Below are 14,366 nucleotides of genomic sequence, written 5' to 3'. Positions count from 1 at the left end.
AGTCAAGAGTGGAAAAATGAGAGTTTAATGAGAGGATGCGCAATGAAAAAAAGAGTGAAACACATGCAAAAGGAGAGTTGAGTGTAACAAGAGTGGAAAAGCAAGAGAGAAAAGCAAGTTTTTATGCAAAATGAAAAGATGTGAGGAAAGCTTTGCTTTTAAAGCAATCTATTCTTATACTTGTTTATAAAGAATCTTGTCTTAGCACTAATGACCTTGATCCTTCTTTGCCTAGTTCTTTTGTTTCTCTTTTGCAAGATTTTCAAGATGTGTTTCCCAAAGAAATCTCTAGTGGTTTACCGCCAATTAGAGGGATTAAACATCAAATTGATCTTATACTCAACTATACAATTCCAAATAGACCCACATATAGATGTAATCCCGAGAAAGCCAAAGAGTTGCAAAAGCAAGTTGAAGAACTTTTGGGCAAAGGTTATATTAGAGAAAGCATGAGTCCGTGTGCTGTACTCGTTCTACTTGTACCCAAAAAGGATGACACTTGGTGAATTGGTATTGATTATCGTGTCGTCAACAAGATAATGATAAAGTATCGTTATCCTATTCCTAGATTAGATGGTATGCTTGATGAGTTGCATGAGGCTATTATATTCTCTAAAATTGATTTGAAAAGTGGTTATCATCAAATTCGCATGAAAGAGGGAGATGAGTGGAAAACTGCATTTAAGACAAAATATGGTTTACATGAGTGGTTAGTCATGCCATTTGGTTTAACTAATGCAACTAGCACATTTATGAGATTAATGAACCAACTTTTGCGTCCCTTTATTGGAAAGTTTGTGGTTGTTTACTTTAATGATATACTCATTTATAACAAATCTTTTGAAAAGCATATTGAGCATGTATGCATGGTTTTGGAAGTATTGCGTAAAAGGTATTTGTTTGCTAACCTCAAAAAGTGTAATTTTTGCATAAATAAGCTTGTTTTCTTAGGCTTTGTTGTTAGTGCAAAAAGAATTGAGGTAGATGAAGAAAAGGTCAAAGCAATCAAGGAGTGGCCTACACTTAAGAGTATTGGTAATGTTTAAAGTTCGCATGGCCTTGCTAGCTTTTATAGGTGATTTGTAAAGGACTTTAGTACCATTGCCACGCTATTAACCGAGGTGATCAAGAAGAGTATTGGCTTTAAATGGGGAGATACACAAGAACGAGTATTTAATATACTCAAGGATAAGTTGATTTCTGCTCTTTTACTTGCTTTCCCTAATTTCTCTAAAAACTTTTGAGATTGAATGTGATGCTTCAGGTTTAGGAATTGGAGCTGTTTTAATGTAATATGGACGACCAATTACTTATTTTAGTGAGAAGTTGAATGGTGCAAGCTTGAAGTATCCAACTTATGACAAAGAGATGTATGCTTTAGTTCGAGCTTTGAAAACTTGGCAACATAATTTATGGCCTAAAGAGTTTGTGATAGACACTGATCATGAATCTTTGAAGCATTTGAAAGGACAAAACAAGCTTAACAAGCGACATGCCAAGTGGAGTGAATTCATTGAGTTGTTTCCTTATGTCATCAAATATAAGCAAGGTAAAGAAAATATAGTGGCCAAAACACTTTCACGAAGGTATGTTCTACTTGTTACTTTAGATGCCAAATTACCAGGATTTGAACACATCAAAGAGTTGTATGAGAATGATAATGATTTTAGTAGTGTTTATCATGCATACGAGAAAGTTGCTTTTGAAAATTTTTATAGGCATGATGGATACTTGTTTAAGGACAATAGGTTATGTGTGCCTAATTGTTCCATGAGTGAGTTGCTTGTATGTGAAGCACATGAGGGTGGCTTGATAGGTCACTTTGGTGTAACTAAGACTCTGGATGTTTTACATCACTTTTATTAGCCTAACATGAAAAAGGATGTTGCAAGAATTTGTGATAAGTGTATTGTGTGTAGATAAGCTAAGTCTAAGTTAAAACCACATGGTTTGTATATGCCTCTACCCATACCTAGTTCACCTTGGATTGATATTTCCATGGATTTTGTGCTTGGTTTACCTACGACTAGGCGTGGGCATGAATCAATATATGTTATTGTGGATAGGTTTTCTAAGATGGCTCACTTCATAATATGTAATAAAATTGATGATGCACAACATATTGCCAACTTGTTCTTTAACGAAATTATGCATTTACATGGTATGCCTAAAACAATTGTGAGTGATAGAGACGATAAGTTTTTAAGCTACTTTGGAAAACCTTGTGGGGTAAATTGGGTACTAAACTTTGTTTTCTACCACCTGCCATCCACAAATTGATAGACAAACTGAAGTGGTTAATAGAACTTTGTCTCATTTACTTAGAACTATGGTTAGGTGTAATTTGAAGTCTTGGGAAGATTGTTTGCCACATATTGAGTTTGCTTATAATCGTAATCTACATTCTTCTACTAATTTCTGCCCTTTTGAAATTGTTTATGGTTTTATTCCACTAAGTCCTCTAGATTTAATTCTTTTATCTATGAGTGAATAAGTGAATCTAGATGGCAAAAAGAAGGCGAAATTCATGAAGGCAATGCATGAAAAAGTGCGAGCCAATCTTGAACGCAAGAATGAGAAATACGCAAGGCAAGCTAATAAAGGCGTGTACGTGTTGGATTTGAACCTGGTGATTGGATTTGGGCGCATTTGCACAAAGAACGTTTTCCAACTTAAAGGCTTTCTAAGTTATTACCTCGTGGGGATGGACCTTTCCAAATGTTGGAACGCATTAATAACAATGTCTGCAAGATTGATTTGCCTGGTGAGTATGGTGTTAGTGCTACTTTTAATGTTGTTGATTTGTTTTCTTTTGATTTTGATAAAGGTATTGATTCAAGGACAAATCATCTCGAGGAAGGGGGGAATGATGCAATCAAGGTGCTAAGCAAATCAAATGATCTTTTACTTTATGAAGGTGCAATGACAAGAGCAAGGGCAAAAAGGTTCAAACAAGCTTTGCATTCATTTGTTCTTTATATCATGAGCAAACATATGGATTCAAATCGTTCTAGTAGTCTTTTGGAGATGCATTTTGAAGATTACAAGCTAATTAGCTTAATTTCCTATTTTAAAGCTACTTAGTTTGTTTGAGCTAATGAAGAATATTCAAAAGATCCTGAAGATTTCAAGAAAGATTTTGGAAAATGAAGAATATTCAAGAAGATCCTAGAAGATTTCAAGAAAGATTTTTAAAGATTCAAGAATTGACTCATTCAAACTCCTTTCTTAGTTGGCCAAAAAAATAATAGTCCTTATTTAGTTAGGATTTGTTTTAGTTGTCTTTCCTTAAATTCTGCCTACCTTATAGGGTTAGGAGAATATTTCTTTGTGTTGCTTAATTAGTAGTTAATTGGTAGCTAAATAATCTATATTTGCCAAATTCAATGAGGTGTGTTTTAGGAAGTTATTTTGTTTCCTTTCCACCAAGCTTTAGTTGCCTTATACTTGTTTGAAAGAGTTTTTGTTTCTTTATAAATAAGCGTATTCGACAGGCCTAGAAAACGATCATTATTAGTTTTGTTATCCAAGTTTACAATTTAATCAAAAGAGAGGAATTTTTTTCTTTACTTTGTTCTTTGAAAACTTTACAAGATCTTGTACTGTTTTCTAATTCTATCTTGTCATATCAATTGCAAAGCTTATTCTTAATCTTTAAAATTGTGTATTTGCTCGTACCACAATACAAAGGTTGTGGTAAAAGGAACATACATGAGCAAATAAGTTTTACGGATGGTCGAATCCTATACCTACAAGAAATCCTATATGCTTCAAATATTCAAAAAATATTGGTCAAAGTACTTATTCTTCTTAAACTAGAATATAATTTGAATTTCTCTAGGTGTTTTATAGAAATGTGATAGAATTGATTTCTATAGATTTGGTTTGTTGGTTGAATGGTTGTATAGTGTTTGTCACCTTACATTATGATAATGTTAAGTTTTTCATTATTTGTTTCTCTTATATGTATGGATATGAATGCAAATATATGGAATGCTACATTAAGGCATGTTGGCCTAGATGGGTTAAATAAATTGGTCTATGAAAGTTTATTAGGAACTTTCATATAAATAAAACTGTTCACTTGTGAGCATTGCTTAGCTAAAAAAACTTTTAGAAAACCATTCGATAAAACTATAAGAGCTTGACTTCCTTTGCAATCTATATACTTAGGTATACACTTTTCTATGAATGTAAAGTTTGAGAATGTATCTCATATTTCATTACTAATGATGATAATAATGCTCAATTCAGTTTTTTCTACTTGATCTCTCATATGTCAGAAGCAGTAGACTGTTTTAGTCACTATATATAGTTAAGGTTGAGAATCAATTAGATAAAATAGATAAGAGTTTTATGAACTTACTGAGATCTTAAGCATTTGTCCAAAAAGTTCAAGAAACTGAGTAATGAAAAAGAAATAGTATGATAAATAGTAATTCCAAAACTTCGCAACAACTAGTGTAGCGAAAAAGAGTAATTGAACTCTATTGGAAATGGTTAAGTCAATGAAGACGCAAGTAAAACGTCAAGTCACTTTGTGATGATATGATGTTTATTGCTGCTTGTGTACTTAATCGATTGCCTACTAATCTAGTTGCTTTCACTCTTTATGAGTTATGGTCAGGTAAAAAACCTAAGTTAATTGATTGCAACCTTAGTGGTTAACAATGTCTATCCATAGATTTTCCCATAAGTTTGAAAAATTGAGACTAAGAAGAAATGAATAAATCTTTATCAGATACACTGAACATTCTAAAAGATATGTGTTCATTAGGGAGGATTTCGTTGGAAGATTAACTGAACTTGTATTAGAGATACTACATTCATAGAGGATATTTTTTTTATAAGGATGAAATTGATAAAATGTTTCATCTGAATGAGATGAGAAAAAGAATGAAGATGGGTATATCTTAGAGACCATTAGTTAAGTCCTAAGAAATAAGACTTATACTTGTTCTAGATAGTGGGGGCAAATGCAATTGAGCTCCAACCTATTTCCGATAGTGGGAGTAATGATCCTCAATTGCTTGTTTTATTCATCTCAACCTAGTAGGAGCATTAAGATTAAACTTTAATTTATTTCGGATAGTAGGAACATTAATTCTCAATTGCATTGGAGTGGACGTCTAAAAGTATTCCAGTGATGTTTTGAATTGAAAACGAGATTTTTATAACCACTCTCCAAGATGATGAAAAACCTGAAATAATAACATAAATTGTCTCATCCCTTGATAGGAAAATTTTGAAATACATTGGAAAAAGAGATGAAATACAAAGAAAACAAACCAATTTAAGTTTTGGTTGACTTATCACCGAATCAAAAATTCATTAAGAATGAATGGGTTTCCTGAATTAATTGTAAGGCAGATGACTCAATAAATATATACAAATTTAGCTTTATAGCAAAAAATTATACCCAATGAGAGGTATAGATTGTGTAGAAGAATATTTTCGTCATTTATAAGATTTACTTTAATACATTTGATTCTAGCTGTAGTAACACATTTGAATTTAGAATTACACCAGATGAATGTCAAGACAATTTTTTTTAGTGGAAAACTTGACAAAGAAATCTATGTGAATAGGTCTAAAGCATAGAGTGTGCAAGCTTTAAAGACGTTAAATGACCTAAAACTGTTATCTAGATACTGGTACTTGAAATTTCATAAGTGTTAATACCTTATGACTTTGAAATAATTAATCAAGACCATCATGTCTATGTGACAAAGTTTGATGACAAATTTTGTAATTCTATCAATATGTGTGATAATGTATAGATAGCTAGAAATGATTTGAAGTAAGTGATAATCATCAAAGAATGGTTGTCCATATTTTTTTGACTTGCAGGATGTGGGAAAACAGATTACATATTGTGAATTTAAATCTAAAGGAATTATTTAAAGAAACTTTTGACTCTATCATAAGAGCATAATATTCAAAAAGTTCTAGAGCAATCCAATATGGTATATTGTGAACCCTTTGATATTCTTGTGTTAAATGATGAATTATTGAGCCAAAAAAGATATGTCCCAAAACTTAATATAGAAGTAGAGAAATGTCAAAGGTTACCTATTCAGATGCAATCAGATGTATTATGTATGCTATGGTACGTACATGTCCAAATATTTATTTTTGTTATATGGCTAGTTAGTTGATATAAGTAAATGTTGAAAATAGCACTGAAAGACTGTATGTAAAATTTTTTTTTGATATTTTAAAAGGCTCTGTGGATGATTGATTATATGGTTAAGGATAGAACTTGCATTTGATTAGCTATAGAGATGCTAGTTGGAGAAAGAGTTTAGACTAACACACATTAAATTATGGCTATGTTTTCTTACTCTAAAAGGGCCCATATCTTGGAGTGACAAGAAACAAAGATGTATAGTCGTATCAACATCGAAAGTTTGGTATATAACTTATTCAGTAAATGTGCAAGAAACTGTTTGGTTAAGAAGATTCTTCATGAATTTGAGTAAACAAGATGATATTACCGAAACAATAGTTGTCTATTGAAATAAAAGATCTTGAATTTTTATAAGATAATTAAATGTATGGATATTAGATACAACGTAATAAGAGACTCTATTTCCAAGAGGAAAATGAATGTACAGTATAATTCTACGCATTGTATGATCACTGATCCTTTGACCGAGATTCCTCCAAGAAAATTATTTCTTGCATATGTTAAATTTCTTGGATTGCATAAACTATCATTGATGAGTGTTGAGCTTATATATATTGTACTGGTAACACAATGTCGAAAACTATAAATTCAATTTCATTTTATGTTTTGAACTTACATCCCGAAATTCTTGGGTTTTCATTGCATACACATCATTTTTAGTTCAACAAGATTGTAATGTCACACAAGTTAGAGATTGACTCACTCATACGAGTAATCGCCTTTGGCGCTGAGAGAGCGAGCAAATATGAGATATTATTCTTGAAAAATATGATACTGAGAGAGTATACTAATAGGAGACAAATTTCTCAAAAAAAGATTTCTCGAAGTTAAAATGTTGCCTTGATGATTGATCAATATGAGGTCATAAATAGATACATTTAAAAATGACCGATTTGGATTTCCCACATCTAAATAACTTGTGAATGTCAGATTTGAGTTTTTAATATAGATAAATACCTGCAAATGTAAAAATGATTAAGAACTCATGTTAGACGTTGGGTGTAGCGACTGAACTAAGATCTGTACAGTGTTGTGAATGACATTTGAGACAATACACATTGTAGCATATAATTCATACCATGTGTGCATAAGTAAGACGACCAGTTAAAGTAGTGAGAGGATGAATCCCTGCTCCCTTATTGTGTAAGACTTTATAAGGATTACCTCATGTTGGTACCCTTTGACTCTTTATTGTTGTTCGATATTTACTCTTAGTGTTGCTATCTTAGCTTAGAACCTATGGCTAAGTTTAAATTAAAAATTTCTAGTAAAAGAAAAAGACTTATTATGTGTGTCCATTGGCCGGCCGATCATGTCACTCATATAGAGATTGGATTTGATCATGGATACATAAGAAAATAACACAATGATAAGTGAGGGATTAAAGGGAGTTAGTGTTATCAAGTAAGTCTGGGGTACTGCGAGCTCAACGCTTTATTTTTGTTTTATTCGGGTTGAAAAGACTATGCTATTCCTAACAGATGCATAGTGTTTAGTTGCTAAGTGCTAGTTGCTCGCGAGGTCGCATGACACATTTGCAAGTATGAAATGTACTGCTGTATGAGATTTCTGTGGTAAGCATTTGGTTCGGGTCTTCCGTCATGTGTGAGTGGGAGATATTAGATACGGGTCCATCCATAAAGGGTTGACCCATAACGGGTCGATCCGACCCAGTTTTCTTAACTGGGCAGTTATTAGAGGTTAATGATTGACAGTTGGACTCTTATTTAAAGTCCTAACTGCCTCCCCAAAATGTGTTACGCAATTTTTATCAGTGAAAATGGATTCCCTCCTTCTTCTCCTGCAAAACCAATGCACAAATCTTATCTCCCAAATGAAAATCAGTACGTGGGCAAATGACGTCGTGGAAATAGACTAACGTTGATACCTTGCGTTGTATTTAAAGAAGCTTCATCGAAAATTACTCCGAGTACATAAATCCTTATTTATAGAATTCATAAAATTTGATTCTAGCATGTTTAATTATTCCCAATACATTTATATTAAAAACCACTAAAAATCATAATAATTTATTGTGATATTTATAATAATTGTCATTATAAAAATACTTTCTGATTATATTAATTTAAAAATGGCATATTGACATAAATTTCTGCCTAAATGGTATATGGACTTATATTTCTGTCTTTCTCTTTTTATAATTATTACCAAATAATAGAGATAAGGTAAATAGAAATAAGGTTTTTGATTTGATTTATTAAGAGATATTGTTTTAAGAAGAAAACTATTATTTTCTTGGTTTCTTAAGAAAAATTGCATAAAGGAGAAAAATTATTACTTCAAGAAGAGCATTGAGAGATTCCAAACAAAGTTTAATTTTTTATTAATAATTTATTATATTAAAAATGATATTTTTTCATGATTTATTCAATTGGTTTCCCATTAATTTTAATTAAAAATTTTACTTTTTATTTTGTATGTTTGATTGGTTTCACAAGTTTTTGGGTTTTGAATAAGATTCAATTAATTAAACTTTGTTTTTTTTTAAGTTTAAGTTTCAATTTTATATAACATTTCTATATTTTAAGATATTTCTTCTGTCAGTTGAGATTATTTCTATTATCATTTTGAGGTAATGCTGTGGTTTTACAAGATATTTAATACTAGTTTACTTTTGCACATTAAATCAAATAGTTTGTTGGCATATATTGTTGGTTACTTGTTTGATGGCTCTTCTTTTTGTTTTTATTTTGTTTGATTTTAATTAGTTTTTTTAATTGTTTTTTTAATCTAAGGTATATGTAAATTTCTATATTTTGATGATATTTATGTTTTCTGATATGCTTGATATTGTTTTAAATTGATATATGATTTTTTATTTTTTATTTTTGTATTATAGTATGAATTAATTTGTTTTAATTATATTCTTCTAATATCAATTTTTTATCCCTTTTAATTGATTGTTTAGAGATATATTTCTTTAATTTTTTCGTAGAGTTTATTAAGGTTGAAAGTTATAAAGTTTCTTTTTTCATTCATTTACTTTTATATACAAATTTTGAACAACTGGTTAAATATATGTTTTGAAAGAGCATAAACTTATAATTCTTATATTATGTAATTTTGTTATTTATAATGAAAATATAAATTTTGATTAAGTGAATAATAGTTATGTATATCTATCTCTCTATATTTATGCATTACAATTTGTCAACAATTAAAAATGACATAAACATATATTAATGACAAAAAAATATTTTTTAGACTATTATAAATATCACAGTAATTTATAAATTATTTGAAACTTTTGTAGCATTTATAATTGTCATTACAAAAATATTATTTAATGAATAGACTGTTATAAACAACCCAACAGATATTGTCCGCTTTGGGCTTTAAGCCCGCACGGTTTTGTTCCTAAAACGCGTCTCTCTAGGTAAAGGGCTTCTGGCCCTGGGCTTCAGGCCCGCCTAGAAGATATTGTCCGCTTTGGACCTATTAGCTCTCACGGATTTGTCCACTAAGGCGTGTCTCTTGGGTAAAGGGCTTCTGGCCCCTGTTTAAATACAAGCTCAGTAGACTGCACGGGAGCGATGTGGGACTTCAGGTCACAACATAGACAGTATTTTTGAAATTTTAGTGGCAATTGTAAATGTTAGTATAAGGTATGTTTAAAGGAAAAAATTAATTTTTACGGCAATTGTAAATGCTATAAATAATTGTAACTCTATTGATTAGCTTTTAGCTCAATTATTTTTGTGTTTATATCCGCATTACAAATAATTACCATTAAAACTTATAGCGACACAACATTTAATGACATTTGTTCAAATATCGATAAAAGTTATAACGGCATTTATAAATAACACTAAAATTTACAAAAAAATACCACTAATAGTATTTTTGGTTAGTGATCTCTTGTGATCAATCTTTTTTAGGCATAACCAATAAACTTTCCACTATATTGGTAGTAAGTGGATTTGTGACAATTCTACAATTCATCAACATTTGTACATAGGCCAAGATTGATCTTCAGTAAGACAATATAACCATCCAAATGACCCAGTGTCAATGATAGATAAGAGCATGTAAACCATACAATTATCGTATAATTTGACACTTTCATTAAACTATATTTTATTAAGGTTAAGGCATAAAAGTTGTATCTACGTTACATTACCCTCAATTTATATTATCTGACTTCCATAGCAATGATTAGGTAACCATGGATTGAGCAACAATTCAATGCCACTGCACTCATATATTCAAGTGGTTGTTAATATCCATCAATATGCTTAATAGAGAAATCTACTCTTATGCATGAGAGTGATAAATCCTCTATGCCATTATAGTCTTTACACATCTCTTATGCATAGCCAATCACCACCACTCTGATAATCTTTTCTTAAAGACTATGTTGGAATGATATCAATCTTTTACCCATCCACGTACAAGCTAGTCTAGTGACTTGTACTGCTATTTGTCAAAAGAAGTTTTCCATAAACATTACGGTTATCATTTATATAAAATCCTCTTGATGGGTCAATCTAATAAACATATGTGTTCAACATGCATCTATGTGTTACATTAGATTGATAGCAAACAACTTTGACTAATGAAATTTGTCACTATTTTTTAGTAAGATCATTCAATATTATGATAGTTTTAACCATATTATTTGTGTCCTTGGTTAGAACAATGTAGGTACAACAGGTGTTTCTAGAATAGGCACCATTTATGCACAAAAGGATCTCACAATTAATGATATGCATTGATTTTCTCGTCATAGTTTTACCATCATAAGAACATTATCTTATTACAAATGTACAACAATGATGTAAAATAGTCATTTCATTGATCTAAACACGATACATACATAAACTGTAATAGATGCATTCACTAGATGATTATGTTTATAGCACCTACTCCAACAAATCAAGGTAAATTTAGATAATCTTTTTCTTTCATCTTTTTTTGTCTTAAAATGTTTATACCTTTAAGGATTCATTAACACATGGTATGCGAGCTCGAGCTTACGCCAAGGGGGTTCATATTATTGAGGTCCAATTCAAGATTGGGGGTGTTAGACTCATGTAGCTCGCTAGCCTAGAAGAGTTTGATTCAAAGCAACTAAAACAACGTCATTTTGATTAATATACATCAAAATAATGTCGTTTTAATTGATTTTGGTTTGGATACAATGCCAAGTCAAACTCAGTATGATATTTGTACCCAAACTTGAGTTGAGCTCATGCTCAATTCCTTTCAAGTTAAGCCAAACTCAAACTAGTTGAGGTCGAGCTTATGTGATTGGATATTAATGATGATGTATCACTATGTGATTAAATGATTTTGAATTAAAGATAAAGTAATACTCAACTACATTGTTTGGAGAGTGTTCAACTCGTTAAATTTGTGAGCTTAGAAAAGTACAATTTGAATCAATTAAACTAACATTGTTTTTACCTATACACATCAAATCATACTTTGGCTTAGCTATAGTACCGGGCCAAGTTCAATATGAGCTTTAACTTGAAAATGTAAAACTTTTAAGCTTAAGCTCAAATTCGACTTAGGCAAATTTGTTTTGGACTTATTTAAGTTGTGCTAGCAAATGAGTTAGAACTAACTCAAACTCGAATCTAGCCTTAATAGTGATCCTCTTAAAAAGAGTCTTATCCCCCTTATTTTCAATGAATGCCCAAAAGATTCAAATTCAAACAATGAATATTATTCAGATTTCAAAGTGAAAGAACTTCATTTGTAGTAATAATTCAAATAGAAAATATTGTGATAATCAAAACTGGGTGGCAAATAAATAAAGAAAAGTTCTCATAGATCTAATTGTTTTGTTACTAGGAAAGAAAAATGAAAGGATAAAAATTATCCATTACCAAAAGAAAACACTATTACAACTTAAACAACGAAATCATCCCTAAAGTCCAGCTTTCATATGATCCGTATGCCCTAATATCAATTTCAAACCTTTTTCTTTCCTTCGTTATATTAGCGGCCAAGGATAACCTAATTTCATGCATATCCTAAAATCCGGTTCATTCGACGATTGGTCGTATGGCAAAAGAGAAAGGAGAAGAAGAAAGGAGGAAGAAGAAGAGGAAGAAAAAGAGAGGATAAAAGAGAGATGATGTGGTATTTTAAATTTCTACACCCATATTAGAATCATTTTTCATTACAAATGCTAGAATTTTTGTGAAAATGTATTTTAAGATATTAAGAGACGGAAAAGTGTCTTGGGTACAAAATCCTAGATGGGAAAAATATAATTTACTCTTAATATTACTAATTAAAAATTAATTTCTATCCTCAAATTGGCTAATTCTATAACACATTAAATTAAACAATACAACATACAGCTTAATTAGGGAAATTGAAATTTTTAGCACTATTTTATTCCGTCTATACAAAATTATCACCTATCCTAAAGCTTTCACAAATATACCACAACAATACTCACATTCCCCAAAATACCCTTCTTCAATCTTTCATGCACAAATTCTCTCTCTTCTTCTCTGCAACTTCTTTTTCTCTTCTTTCTCTTCTTCCAAAGTGATAAAGGAATCACTCTCTCTTTTCCCTCATCTTAAAAAACAAAAGCAGGAAGGAAAACTGAATTCTTCAAATTAAGAATTTTTCAAAGTAAGGATTTAAAAAAAAAAGAGCAACCCACACAAACTCAAACACATCCACTGTATATACCTTGGAGTAAATGACGATGGGAGAAGACCATGTAACAGTATTTAACTGGAAAAAGATAAAAAATAGATATTTAAAGATTTAAGTGAAAAAAAAAAACTGAACATTTAACTGAAAAAAAAAAAAGGTTGGTGCTTTTTTAATTTTTAAAGGTTGGCGTTAAACGCCAACCTTGTGCTGCCAAGCCTTATATATATATAATATATATATATTAATATATATTATAATATAATAATATATTATTATAATATTATAATAATATATAATATTATAATATTATAATATATTATTTTATTATAATATTATATTAATATTAAAATATATTTGATATATGATTATATATTATATTATTAAAATATTATATATATTATATAATATATATAATATATAATTGTTGCCAGGGTTGGCGGAATCGCCAACCCTTGGGCCCATGATTTATATATATATATATATAATTATTTAATTATATATATAATTATATTATATATTAATATATAATATAATATATTATATTATTTATATTATATTTTTAATTAGAATATTATAATTATATTATATAATTATATATTATTTATATTATTATAATTATATATTATATTATATAATATTATAATATATTATTTTATTATAATATTATATTAATATTATAATAAAATAATATATTATATTATTATATATAATATTATTAATAATTATATATTATATATATTAATATATGAGCAATACTATGTGTACCCATTTTGGATACACAAATGTATACACACTCATATGTGTCATTATATGATTGGTTATTGTTTTATTCTTAATTCAAAATTATCCAATCACATGATGACACATATAAATGTGTACATATTTGTGTACCCAAAGTGGGTACACATAGTTTTATTGTTAATATAATATATATAATATTATATATTGTTGCCAGGTTGGAGGAATCGCCAACCCATTATTTATATATATATATATATATATAATTATTTAATTATATATATATATAATTATATTATATATTAATATATAATATAATTATATATACATAATTAAATAATTATGTATATATAAAAATAATGGGTTGGCAGAATCACCAACCCTTGGCGATTCCTCCAACCTGGCAACAATATATAATATTATATATATTATATTATTATATATAATATTATTATATAATATTATTAATAATTATATATTATAATATATAATATTATATATATTAATATAATATATATAATATTATATATTGTTGCCAGGTTGAAGGAATCGCCAACCCTTGGCGTACGCCAAGGGTTGGCGATTCTGCCAACCCATTATTTATATATATATATAATTATTTAATTATATATATATAATTATATTATATATTAATATATAATATATAATATATAATATAATATATTATATTATTTATATTATATTTTTAATTAGAATATTATAATTATATTATATAATTATATATTATAATATAAATATTATAATATATTATATATAATATTATATATTATGT

This window comes from Mangifera indica, chromosome 16 (genome assembly GCF_011075055.1).
Source record: "Mangifera indica cultivar Alphonso chromosome 16, CATAS_Mindica_2.1, whole genome shotgun sequence".
Taxonomy (NCBI): Eukaryota; Viridiplantae; Streptophyta; class Magnoliopsida; order Sapindales; family Anacardiaceae; genus Mangifera; species Mangifera indica.
The sequence above is the reverse complement of the archived record's forward strand: the minus strand, read 5'-3'. Positions refer to the sequence as shown.